The 14,315-nt window shown below is 34.4% G+C and overlaps 1 long non-coding RNA gene across 1 annotated transcript in view; it reads right to left on the bottom strand.

Annotated features, from left to right (window-relative positions):
- The window catches only part of LOC311442176, a 507,255-nt gene extending 493,466 nt beyond the window's left edge, over positions 1-13,789 (bottom strand). Inside the window, exon 1 of the long non-coding RNA XR_014696485.1 lies at positions 13,595-13,789. This is a non-coding gene — a long non-coding RNA (uncharacterized lncRNA). The remainder of the gene's footprint in view (positions 1-13,594) is intronic.
- Positions 13,790-14,315: the final 526 nt, after the last annotated feature.

Genomic DNA, 14,315 nt, shown 5'->3' with positions numbered 1-14,315 from the left:
AAGATGTGTGGAAAAAATATGGGGCTGAGGGGGAAGGGACAAAATGGTCTTACTTACATGTAAAAGAGTTCTGTTCCACGTATGTAGAGTCTAGAACAATGGGAGCACAGTAACATGAAGTTTCAGCATGTACCAGTCACACAAGCATTATTTCTAGAACAAAATAAATTATCCTGTATATGCAACAATGCCTAGTACAGTTGTGTATGCATATTTGATTAAGTCTATGAGTATAGCTATATATTTGTGTGTATCTTAAACTAGTCTACTAGGTACTAATATATTTATACAGTGAGACATCTTTGGTCTGGTTTATTCTCATGCAAGATTGCCTTTTTCTCATTTCCTCATGAGGGGGAGTGGAGGGGCAGGCACCAATCTATTCTCTTTAGTGACTAGTGATAGAACTAGTGATAGAGGGAATGGAGTCAAGCTGCAACAGGGAAGGTTTGGGCTGGATATCAGGAAAGGATTCTTCACCAAGAGGGTGGTCACGCACTGGAACAAGCTCCCCAGGAATGTAGTCACGGCACCAAGCCTGTCAGAGTTTATGAAGCATTTGGACTATGCTCTTAGTCACATGGTCTGAATTTTTGGGTAGACCTGTGTGGAGCCAGGAGTTGTACTCAATGATCCTTGTGGGTCCCTTCCAACTCAGGATATTCTATGGTTCTATGATTCAAAGATCTATTACGCATTTCCCCAGGTTCTCCGAAGAGTGTCCAATGTTAGTCTTAGAATGAATCATAGAATCATAGAATGACTCAGGTTGGATGGGACCTTAAAGATCATCTAACTCCAGCTCCACTGCCATAGGAAATGCAAGTCATTCCTTGCATTTGCAATCTGAAATATTTAAGTACTATATATGTTCACAGAGCATAACAAACAAACAACAGACAGTATACATGGGATTATTTACCTACTGAAAAAAAAAAAAAAAAGAAAAAAAAAGTTTATTTTCTCATCTCCTGCTTGATCAAGTATATTAGCATGTTTTTCTGTTAAAATCAAAATATTAAAAGGTATTGTATTGTTTACAATATTTACAAAGTATTGTTTACTTGAGTGTGACTCAAGTCTTTACGGCATAGCATTTTCTTCCCTTTCAGTACAGCTCTATTCATTATGGATTGATTTTGACCTAATCTGAAGTTTTCAACTCTATCACAACGTGCAGCAAGTTTCTTCTGACTTTACCAATATACTGATAGAGACAACTGTCTCTACCAATGGCACATTTGAGAAGTTATGACTAGACGGATTATCAGAAAAAATGCCAATCAGCTAATTGGCCATAACTCACTGCAACATAAAACACTGTCTCTGTGCTTTTCAGCTACACTTTACATCATAAGCAGAAAAACAGACAGAGGTTAGACCAGCCCTGCTGGTTCTGGCCATAAGAAAAACATCAGTATACAGCACGAAGCTGAGGAATTGAGCAGTTCCTCTGGTGGAGTCCCAGTTTATGAAAATGAGGATCACACCCTAGTGTTGGATATCCTTGAAGACAATACATACAGCTGAACAAATGAACAGGAACCTTCATCTGCAGGATATCATGAGGTGGTTAGAGGTTAAGGAGCTGAGGTGTACCTCTTCCTGAACGTCTGTGTTCCCCAGCACGCAGCTGGGGCTGTGGTCATGATAACACTTCTGATGTTATCATGGAGCTGAGTACACTCAAGTACTGATGGAGTATTCTATAGAGTATTTTGGTCTTCATAGAGTACTTTTGGTCTTCAGTTTCAAGACCAAAAGCTTACACTGGATAAGAAAGAATTAGCCAAAGACCAGAAAACAATTTGCACTTGGTTCTGTTCCTTGAAGGTGAAAACATTAGAAACATTTATCAAAAAAAAAAAAAAAAAAAAAAAAAAAGATTTTGGCAAATAATAATAGTGCTTTATTTGTTCAAAGCACAAGGGATTTTTTTTTATTGCAATTAATAAATTGTACAGAAAATAACAGATAATCATCATTAATTATTAAATAGTCCAGTATAGTTAAGAATGAAAATAACATTTCTAATAAATTAAAGGGTAGACAGTTGAAGGATAGTGTGATGATCCAGGTATTGATTGTTTGTTAAAAAAAATAAACAAAAAAGTTTTATTAATATTTAATGCTAAACAAACAGTTATGTAAAACTCTAGAAAGACAGAATAAATGATAATCAATATAGAAAACATGAAGAAAACCTAATTGAATCTCTGCTATTATAGATTGCCTGCCTTGAGACAACCTTGATTAAGGTAATACAAAAATGTAGCTTATTGTATTGAAAATACATTCTGAAGGTTAATGATATAATGATAATGATGATAATAATGATAATAATGACGATGACAATGACAATGATGATGATGATGATGATGATGATGATGATGATGGTGATGATGATAATTGGTTAATAATAGGTTTTACATTCTAGGTGATTTTGTTATAAACTCAAAAATAAAAATAAAGCTAATGAAAATATTCAACCTAAGCTTGGTAGTTACATGCAAGCTATCCTTTCTTCAACAGCACATCTTCTTAAAATTTATACTTACTACATGACAACTGTGAAAAAAATAACTTTATTTTGTTGGGGGAAAGTACTACAGCATTGAAAATATATTTTAGAAAGACTTTATAAAAGTGCCTTTCCATTCTTCAGTGACATTTAATAATAGGACAAGGGACAATGGGTGCAAGCTGGAACATAGGAGGTTCCACTTAAATATGAGAAGAAACTTTTTTGTGGTGAGGGTGACAGAACACTGAAACAAGCTGCCTGGAGGCTTGTGGAATACCCTTCTCTGGAGACACTCAAAACCCACCTGGACACGTTCCTGATCCAGGTGTTCCTGCTCTGGCAGGGGGATTGGACTTTCGAGGTCCCTTCTAATACCTAACATTCTGTGATTCTGTGTCATTCTGTGATTCTCTTTGAATAAAGGCCTTTGTGGAACAGTATGAGAGACATAAATTCTTGAGATAATATCTAGAGTTCATGCTTAAGTACAGCAGTTGCTGTTTTTGAAGCAACCAACGATGTGATTTAGTTGCAGCAGAACTGATCTGGTGTTGAGTTTTCTCACTATACACATTTTCTTTAAAAATATATTTGAAACCTTCTGTTCAATTCTGTCGATCAAAATTGGAAACTTTATTTGTTTCTATAGTATTCTAGCTTTATCTAGAAAAAGGTTTGAGTTGGTTTTTCAGATATTTTCTGCCTTCTAGATTATTCCTTGATATATTATTTCTATGTGACTGACAAGCCCCGTATTTTTCTGCAGTAAAAAGGTACTAAGAATAAACAAGAAACAATGATTTTATATATAATTCAAACCTTTGATTTACAAAACACAAAATTGTAAAATTCTCCCATTTTAATGTTTATGACCACTTATCAGTTTCAGCCTGATTTGTCTCTTGACTATAAAAATTTAATTGAAAAATGGTAGGAAGGAGGATACTTTATAATAAAGTTTAATTTGAATTCCCATAAATTAATTAAGGGCATTAATTAAATCTCAGGCTTGAGCAAGATCTTGAAATTCATATCAATAGGTTTAAATATATTCACATTAAAATGGATTCATTGCAAGTAAGAGATGTGGAACTGAGTAGTATTCCCATTGGACCTGAGGGTTATATATTAATCAACTTTCTAAGAAGGTGCACCTCTGTGAAGAGAAGTTAAAGAGAATTTTTTATAAATATAAATATACTACGATCCTATTTTAAATATGTACATATATATATTTGTCTTAAATAATATGAGAAGGATTTTGAATTCTGTAGAAGTAGGGGGAATCAGAAAGTTATTCATATTGCCATAATTGTTCAAGGTGGTTGATAGCAAGTGGTAAGTGCTACCTAAAGCCAAATGAAGGAAACTTGTTCTTAAATCTTTAAATAATCATAATGTTATTTTGTCCGTCTTTTTCATTGCAGTGTTATATTAGTAAATTTTACAATTGTGAAATCTTTTATGGAATTGAAATTATTATTGCTCATTTCTTCAATATAATTTTTTCAATCCAAAGTAAATGCATTTGAAAATATTTATATTCCTATTTTTAAAAAGGGATTTGATACTCTATTTCATGTTCTTGTAAGAAGAAATCTATAACTTCTTTTTCAAATGTTTTACTATATTTCTCTATCTTCCACTCACCATCTATGTGTTTCTGCTTTTGGATGTTTTCTTTCATTTTGAGAAATCTGGAGTAATTTGTCTTAGATTGTGATATAGTTTGATAAACACTAACTTGATGTAAGACACTGTTGCATCTTAAAATCATTAGTCTGCATTGCAATTGCTTTTCTAAATTTCACAATGGTCATAAATCAACTCTTCTGTAAGCAATTTGTTTTTCTGGAAAACGTTCCCATCAACCTATAGTTTCTCACATTAACTGTACATTCATTGAATGCATGTCAAAGCTGCTCCCTATGTGTTTTGCAAATGATCTGCAATAGTTAAAATGTAAATTTGTAACCCTGCATATGTAGTCCTTGAATGACAATACAGATGTTTCCTAGGGGATTATTTTATTATTATTATTTTTCTTTTTCAATTCTACTGCTAGTAATGGAATTGCATGCTAATTCTTTAATAAGGAGTGATTGTTATGTGATTGTTATGTCTGTAAACTACAGAAAAATAACTTGTATAACTTAATATAGCAAGGAATACAAATATTGCTTTAGAATAATTTCTTACTAGTTACTCTACGGGTACTATATTATGATTTGTGATGCCTTTTGGGTAAGCATTATTACAAAATTTACTTCTTAAATCAATTTCCCTTATTTCTGATTTCCTATTTCTTTGACCAGATATATTGCACTTATAATATATGTAACACCAAAAATTCTTTGACCATTCACAGTAGGAAAGCTGCCACATAACTGTATATTTATGAAACTCAGAAGAGTACTCTGAATGTACCTGCAACTTGATTTTATATTTTTTCGGAAATAATAGCTCTGATTTCCTCAGTGTTTGTTTCTTTGCTGTATATGTTTTGTTGCCTTTTTTTTTTTTTTTTTTTTTTTTTCTAAATTGATATTTCTAAAGTAAGATAAAGGCAGAAAAATCCAAACTTTCATAATCTCTTATAAGGAAATATATATCTATCATGTTTATTAATCATATTTAACTATATATATACACATATATACATATATACACTGTTATATATGATTCTTTAAGGATTACTTCAAATAAGCAACACGAGTGTATAAATAGGGCAATGTTGGATCTCCAAGTGAAGCAGCAGGCCTGTATTACCTTAAGTGCCCCCCATCTGGGACCTCCTTAAAGTCCCGCTCCCAAGGGCGCATGAGCCCTGTTTCAGCTCTGGTCTCATAGACAGGTTGTGCCCAGCCATGGCTCTGGACAGGCCTGGCTCACTCACTAGTGGATCTGCTGGATCCACTAATGGATTAGCTGGATCTGCTTGTCATTTTGTATTTGTGTGGTATACATCTCTGTATGGCTGGATGACCTACTTGCTGTCACTTACCCTGATCAGCAGTCCTTGCTTGGCTGATGGTACTGCAGTCACCCTCATTACCTGGCTCACTGCAGCCCAGTCCTCCTGAGGTTCTTCAATTCATGCATTTTTCTTACTGCATGGGGTGTATAATTATACTTTTCCCGCACAGTACTTGGAAGCATGAGATAGATGAGCACATTTTGACTCACGATGGACATGATCTAGGTGTGGATTTTGACATCTGTTTTCATATTGATTTTTCTGATGTCTGAGACAGGATTTTCTATTATTCTAGATCACATAACATCTTGAACTGAATTTTCAAATGATTAAAGAATGTGAAAAGTAAAAATAAGAAAATGGTCCTGAACAAAAAATAAGTCTTCTCAAGTTATGTCAAGACAGTTCTGAACTAAAACTTCAGATTTTGACTATTTGAAGAACTTCTGTTTCAGAAGGATTTTTACCTAGCCCATCAGATCTTTTTTTCAATTTTACATTTTTTAAAGTTAGGTTCTCTCCAAATCTGCAGTTCATATAGTTGACTTATTCCATGTTTGATTCTTTTCCATGCTTGTTATCAGTCATTGCTGATGCTGCAGAAAGGTTCTTCAGGTTCTTATCCAGTCATTCTGAATATCTCAAAGTATGGTAATTTCATAGCCTCTTTCGTCAACCTGTCCTGACAACATTTCAGAATGGCTTTTGTTTGTTTGTTTGTTTAATATTTAACCAAGAGCAACCATTTTTGCAGAATCAGTACGTTTTAAATTTATGTATTATATGTATTTTTTTTCTTGTTTAGACTGTTTCAATGTTCGGAAAGAAGGAAGAGAGGATGCAAAAGAGAAGAATGACAGTAAATAAATAAATTAGCACCAATTATCCTTTGGCCATGTCCATTTATTCTTCATGTCAGGAAAATATGGTAGTCCAAGTTTTTAACTCTGAACAACTGAGTTTTTATTTCCTTCAAATGTGTGAGGTCAATATTTCCAGGCATACATTACTCTGAGTATAAACCCACTTATCTGTCTCTTAAGTATATCAAAGAAGTTACAGTTAACTGTTTTCTCTGATGCACTTTTTTTTCTGTATCCCATTCAAATCTTAAAATAATTGTTTGGGTGAACAAAACCACATTACACTCACAAGTAAATTTGGGAAAAATGTATAACATAGAAGTTACAGAAATTTTGAACTATATAAGATATGTAAACTGATGAAATATATAAAAAGCTTAATATTACACAAATACAGATATTATATAACTGCTATTAAACATTTTTTATAATTTTTTTTTCCACACTATAAACATCAAAAAACACTCTCTGTAACAAACACTTTCCCTCCAAACTCAAAAAATGTCCACACTTTCTTTATAAGTTGTAACTTATAACTTACTTGTAACATGTGTATTAATGACAGAGGATTTGTGCATGAAAGATACCAAGTTCTACAGCATGAAGCCTGGATTCACTCATCCACAAACTTGATTGGCAAGGTTGTTTCAGAGTCATTGCTTAAATCTGAATTCTACTTGACCTATAACCAAATGCTTTTCTTTGTGACTCACAGGTGTTATACCAGAAAAATAAACAAATAAATATTTTTATTATTATTAATAAAACATTTTAAATTTATTTTTGATTAATAAAACAAAATACAGATTTTTTTTTCTGCTGCTGTCATAATAACAATAATGTAATTCAACAAACTTGAATTGAACTTATGCTGATTCACATCAACAGAGAGAGTCCTAGGTGAATTCTGTAGCACATTATACAGATCCAGTGAATATTACTTTTCACGATGAGACTTTCTTCCCAAACAGTTGTTCTCAGAGTTTTCTGCTTGATGAATTTTAGGCAATTTTATGTTATTGCAATAGAAAACACCTGGGAATAACTTGGTTGAAAATCTTTCAGAGTAAATATTGAATAGCAATTACTAAATCTCTGACTCTTGGGTGAATAGGTAAGTAATGAAGTATTAATCTACCAATAATATATTTTATTTTTCCTATATATTTTTTGGCACATATTTCTTTAAGAATATTTTCTCCTTATTACTTTTTAAATAATTGCCTTGTCCATCTTTGAATGTTGTTCAATGAGATAATGTATTTGTGAGGTTATCATTGCTTACTCCTCTTGCAAATGAATCTGATTTACGTTAGGATTATTGGTTTGTATAAAGGACATGCTTATTATGATAATACCTACTTATCTAGTTCTTGCCATCTGAAGATCTCAAGTGGTTTACAAAGAAGATGAATATCATTACCCCTGTTTTACATAGGACATATTTTTGTAGAAACTGTTTAGCTCCAGAAAATTACTTAAAGGACATTTTTAGATTGCTTATTAGAAGGATGACAAAGAGGAAAAAGAGCAGAAGAATGAATAACAAATGTACTCCACTGCCAGGCTGAAATGGAATTTGTTCTAATAAGACTTGGAAAGCCTCGCAAAATTAATAGAGATCAGAGGAGTTGGAAATCAAAAGATTTCTAATTTACACATTGGGACAGCAACTCAGAATACTTTGTAAGAAAACAAACAGAAACACTGAGAACAGACAAATAAAGGGACATGAATAGATTTAACTAACTGGATTCGTTACCCACAAAGTAGGGGGGTAGCACTGGAAAATGTTTTGAAACTGACCTCCATGAATTTAGTTCAGAATAAATCTTTGAAAACATCTATGATCATATTATGTCAATAAACAATAGTGAGGGGATTATCCATTTTCTCACCTTCTCTCACCCTCACAGCCCTGTTTTTCCGAGTGGAATAAAAGCCATGGAGAGTATTTCTCTTAGCCTGTAAAATAGAACAATGGTTAAAAATTATGGATCTTGTCATTTAACTCTCATTAAATGCTAACTAGATTCTAATTGAATTAAAGCACAGGTCTATAATAAAATAAGAATGGTCTGACAAAGTGCTGTATTTTGCTGTTAGTCAGCACTTCCAGAGCCTCTCATGACCAAAATTAATTTACTTGTAAGAAATGGAACAGGATTTTTTTGTTTGTTTTGTTTTGTTTTGTTTGTTTGTTTATTTTCCTGCAACATGACATTTGATACTGCTGCAATAATAGAGGGCATTTCCTATGAGGAAAACATAGCCTGGCATGAGTTTTGAGAGCCAGTTCCTCTGGTTTTGACTGCTTCAACAGCTGAAGAATCCATCTGAGTGAATGGTATCAACAGAATAACCATGATTCTAAAGGGCATCCAGAAGGCAGTGGTGTTGGCCTGAGGCATATGACTGGTGAAGAAAAATAATTTGATTCTACAGCTAAAATCTCTGCTTGAGGTCCTCCACACTTTATAGTACTCCCTGGATTAGTTATTGAAACTGTTCTGTCACAGGCTTTTCCAAAAAAGTAGTGATTCCCAACTGCAATATAGGATTAAAATGTGCATGATTAGCCTCCAAGTTGACAGGATGTGCTATAACTAGTGAATGTAAATTACACTGTATAAGTTAATTAGATGTTACTAATTGCCTGCAGTTACATTTATGCCTTTATGTATTGGCTTCTTAGCTCCTTAGAACCCCAACTCTGTGTGATAGAACAGAGACCCTGCATGATTAGAAACTAAATTGCAAACAAATTCATGGACTTACTTCCTGTGAGAAATTTAAGATTTCAGTTGCACTATTACAGAGATACTTCTGTTTAAAAACCATTTCAGGGAAATAATACATGTTCTTTATCCCACCTTGAAAGCTTTTGAGTGTTCAAGAGAAAGGAGAAAATTACCTCTGAATAGAGTAAGAAATGGATTTGTCTGCTGTATAACTAAGCTTCTTTACTTATCAGACTGCTTTTCTATGCTTCTCTGTACTTCACGTTCAAAAGAAAAATGCAATCTGCTTTCAGGTATGCTAAACACCATTTGTCTAAGTATTTTGACTGTTAAATTTCTTGTCATAAAGAACTTCATAATAAATTCTATGAAGTGAAAGATACTAGCTCTTTCCTTACCAAAAAAAAAAAAAAAAAAAAAAAAAAAAGTTAAAAAATAGCCTTAGTTAAGCTCTAAAGGTAAGTCTTTAGCTGGGCTCTCACTCCAGGTGCTTATTCACAAATTCCATATACAAAATTAGAAAAACAAACAAACTATGAAATGACATTTCAATCAAAGCCATAAATTTCTCATTTTGAATAAGCTGGACGATGCTTGCTATTGAGAAATATCACATAAATACTTACAAAACAACTGAAGTAAATAACACCAAGTACTGTCTTATGAAATTATGTTTAGGAACTTGAGATTATGACAGGAACTTTAAGGACTATCTCTAAAGCCACATAACACATGGATGTGGTAGAAAAAGAAAAAGAAAAAGAAAAAGAAAAAGAAAAAGAAAAAGAAAAAGAAAAAGAAAAAGAAAAAGAAAAAGAAAAAGAAAAAGAAAAAGAAAGAGAAAAAGAAAAAGAAAAAGAAAAAGAAAAAGAAAAAGAAAAAAAGAAAAAGAAAAAGAAAAAGAAAAAGAAAAAGAAAAAGAAAAAGAAAAAGAAAAAGAAAAAGAAAAAGAAAAAGAAAAAGAAAAAAAAGAAAAAGAAAAAGAAAAAGAAAAAGAAAAAGAAAAAGAAAAAGAAAAAGAAAAAGAAAAAGAAAAAGAAAAAGAAAAAGTCATCAAGAAATGTGCCAGTTTAAATCAGTAAAATATTGTACATAAGAAAATTTTTATGGCACTATATGATATTCCTCAATGTTCCCCTTTTAAATTTCTGTTAGAATTTCAAAAGCTGTTTTTAAGAACAATTAATTAAAAATTGAGTTCTGAAAGCTTTCAAACATTTGTCCTGTTCTGATATCAAAAATCATGCTCTCTAGGACAAACTTTTTACTACAAAAAGATTCTACTGTGAAAGCAATCACTTTCTATTTTTTAAGTACAAATGAATTTGCAGCAAGCTGATTTCAGGCTTTACTTTCCAGTGGAAATGGGTAAGATTCTTATGAAAATTAAAACAAAATTCTGAAAAGGCAAGTGAAGTGTAAAAACATAATTGCAAAAGAGTACATGCAGCAAAAGCTGCTTCAGAAATCTATGTTTCACCACAGTGGGAAAATGCTGGACTTCCCAAGAGGCAATATTTATTTTCTTATTTCTAATATGCAAAGGAAGAGATACAGATTATCAGAAAAAGTCTTATAAATGTATTTATTTTCTTCCCATCTAAAATAAAAATAAATAAATAAGTAAATAAAAAATATTATTCTGTTCTATTCAGAGCTTTTATTTATCAACAGAGTTAGAAACAAGTTATATTGGTGAAGAAATGGAAGAAACCACATCACCATACAGTAGATTACATCAGATGAGTCTTCTTCCCTCAAAAAAACATGCTGTTATTCCCTCTAGATGCTCATATTTATGATCAGCTTTCATGCTTTCTCTGCTCTTGGTTGATTGCATTAGCCAGTCTTCACTGTGAAGTGTTGGGCGATGGAGAAGAGAGAATAAACTAGTATATCCTCATACCCAGAACTCATTATGTTCTCTTTATTCTTCTTTTATTCTTCTTCTTATTATTCTTCTCTTATGTTCTCAACTCTTTCTGTTGAGGAATGTTATGTTATGCTCTTCATGAACATTAGTCTTCCCTTTCTCCATATATGCAAACTTCTCTTTGTTATTACTAGATGTCATCTGTCATCTGTCATTTAACTGTTTTGTAAACATCTGTTTTCTTAATATAATGTAAAACTATCTTCTGTTCCTTTCTTGGTTCTCCGGCTGAAGAAACGCAGGTTTTGCTGCCCTTGCACTGAGTCAAACTGTATATTAAAAGCATATGACATATATATCTAAGTAGGTTAATTGTGTGTGTCTCATTAAGGGCTCCTAAATGAGACTAGACATGAAAATAATTAATCACTCTGGGGCGAAAGTCATTTATCTCGCTGAGGTTTCTTTCAGATTGCCCTCCAAACTAATTAATGTTCAGTAGATATTTTTCTCCAATTAAATTTCTGGATCAAAAAGAACTTGGGAAATTTGGAAGCAATGCTGTACACAAAGAATGGTTAATTGGAAAAAGAGTCATTGGTTTGTAAAACTGGAAAAAAAAAAAAATCACAACATGACTTTAATGCTTTAATGGCATACCAGAACTTCATCTACACGAGTACATGAAATAATTGTGATTATAATCTAACATAGTGTGTGTTTTCTATATATTAGTCCATAATACCTGTTCCTGTGCCTGTGCGGAGGGTAATGGATTTGATTTACTTAGGAGCTGAAGCACAAGAAGAATTAGAACTCTGGAAACAAATCTATGTAGCTCTTTCTATAAAGCTCAATTTTGCTTAGCTTACTGTTTGTATCTTTTACTTCTGAAGAGTATCTATGCAAAGTTTGAATTTACTACTTTGAACTTTGACTCACCCATAATGAAAAATTTGACTAACCCTGGTCAACTTTGTCTTCAAGAAAGATTCCTTCACCTTCCTTTCCAGGAAACAAGCTATGTGATAATATGTCTGTCCTTTTGCTCTGTGTTCTGGATGCCAGCTTCTTCAGACTTCTTCAAAGTCTATAGCTATCCTAGAGAAAGTTAAACAGGACCAGAACCTAGGTGTGTGCAATTGCACATAGTCTTTCCTGTATACTATTTAACATTAACTTGTTACCAGATTTTGGCTTAATGCCATCCAATACTCCCAAAGTCCCCCAATGACTAAAGCCTAATATAAATTTAAATGGAGCAGTCCTTGCAGATTCCCCCATTTATATGTTTCTACCTTCCAAACAGTCTTTTCAGTACCTCTAAAACCCTGTGTTGCTAAGGCAATAGAAAGTAAAATCAAGATATTGATGCTTTTACAGTAAAGTTTCTAAAATGTTATCTATATTTTAAGGAAAACTACATTTTAAACATATTTCAACTTGTCATATGGTGGTCTCTGAATTGCTGTAATTGTCTAAAGTAGCTTATGATTTATTGAATTTCATATTGATGGAAACTAACTTTCCATGTATATGCACACTTACATATACTATAAATGTGCAATTTGTAAAATAAAATGATAAATTTAGATTATTCAAGTTGATGACTATTGTTGCCTAGGGAAACTGCATATCACTATCCACCTAAAAGGAGTCATGTAATGAATCCATCATAGATGGAACAAATTACATGCTTTCAGATATATGTGAAAGGTGAGTTTGAGGGGGAAAAGAGAATAACTTCAAAGTATGTGGCTACATGAATTTTAATTTAAGAACAAAAAATGCTCACAGGAGATTTGAAACAATTGTAAATTTTATGCTGGTGAAATCATGCAAACTGAAGTGTAGAATGTTTCTGCTTGGTTTTAATATTAATCTTATAGTGTTGAAATTGTAAAATTTTCAATTTTTATTTTAGATGGCTTAGTGGGTTTACATGACAAGGTTTTGGTAGCACAGGGCCATAGGGGTGGTTTCTGTGAGAAGGATCTAGAAGCTCCCCATGTTTGGTAAGGGCCCCACTGCTGACCAGAGCTGAGCCAATAAATGATGTTGTTTTGTGCCTCTGTGAGAGTGTATTTAAGACAGGGAATAAAACACTGCGCCACACACAGCAGCTGGGAGAGTGAGAGGAGTGAGGAGCAGCCTTGCAGGCGCCCAGGTCAGTGAAGAAGGAGGGGGAGAGGTGCTCCAGGTGCCAGAGCATAAGTCCCCTGTGGCCTTTGGTGAGGACCATGGTGAAGCAGGCTGTCCCCCTGCAGCCCATGGAGTACCACGGTGGAGCAGGGTTCCACGCTGCAGCCCGTGGAGGAGACCATTGTGGAGCAGGTGGCCCTGCACCAACAGAGGCTGCCGCCTGTGGAAGACTCCTGCCAGAGCAGATCCCAGGCCGGACCCATAGCCTGTGGAGAGGAGACCATTCAGGAGCAGGTGACCTGGCAGGAGCCGCTGCCCATGGGGGATCCAGGCTGTGGAGAGGAGACCATTCAGGAGCAGGTGACCTGACAGGAGCTGCTGCCCGTGGTGGATCCAGGTTGGAGCAGTTTTCTCCTGAGGGATGGACCCCATGGTACGGACCCATATCTGGAGCAGTTCTGAAAGAGCTACCGCCTGTGGGAAGCCCACGCCGGATCAGTTCATCAAGGACTGCATCCCATGGGTGGGACCCCACAGCACAGGGGACAAGAGTGACCGAGAAGGAGCGACAGAGAAGAAGTGCTATAGACTGACCATAACCCCCATTCCCCTGTTCCCCTGCGCCGCTCGGGGGGAGGAGGTGGAAGAGGGTGGATGGGGGGGAAGGTGCTTTTGGTTTCTTTTCTTTGTTTCTCACTTCTCTAGCTTGTTAGTAATAAATAATATATCTTACCGTCTCCCTATGCCAAGTCTGTTTTGCCTGTTACAATAATTACTGCATGATCTCCTTGTCCTTATCTCAACCTTTGAGCCCTTTTCATCGTATTTTCTCCCCGTTTGTCTTTGAGTGAGAGAGTGGTTGTGGTGGAGCTCGGCTGCCCACTCGACCAGAACCACCACAGATGGAAAGATGAATCCTTCATTTCATGTTGCAGGAAGAACAGCCGAAAACACGACAGACACTAGTATGGTCAGATCATGCTGTCTCTTTATTACCTGAATAGCCTGACTTTTATAATAAACTTAACAGGGGCGGATAGTGTCTCACACAAGATTATTGGTCAAAAGCACTCAGACAAACAACTGCTTGAAAACAACCTCACCTGCAAGAAAGCAACCCCCTTGTGATTAGCAGTCACGTAGATCCCATCCTTGAAGCTAGCTGCTGGCAACAATATTTTTCTAAATTCCAAAA

The sequence above is a fragment of the Aythya ferina genome (genome assembly GCF_964211825.1).
Source record: "Aythya ferina genome assembly, chromosome: 1".
Taxonomy (NCBI): domain Eukaryota; kingdom Metazoa; phylum Chordata; class Aves; order Anseriformes; family Anatidae; genus Aythya; species Aythya ferina.
This window is presented reverse-complemented; position numbering and strand designations above follow the sequence as displayed.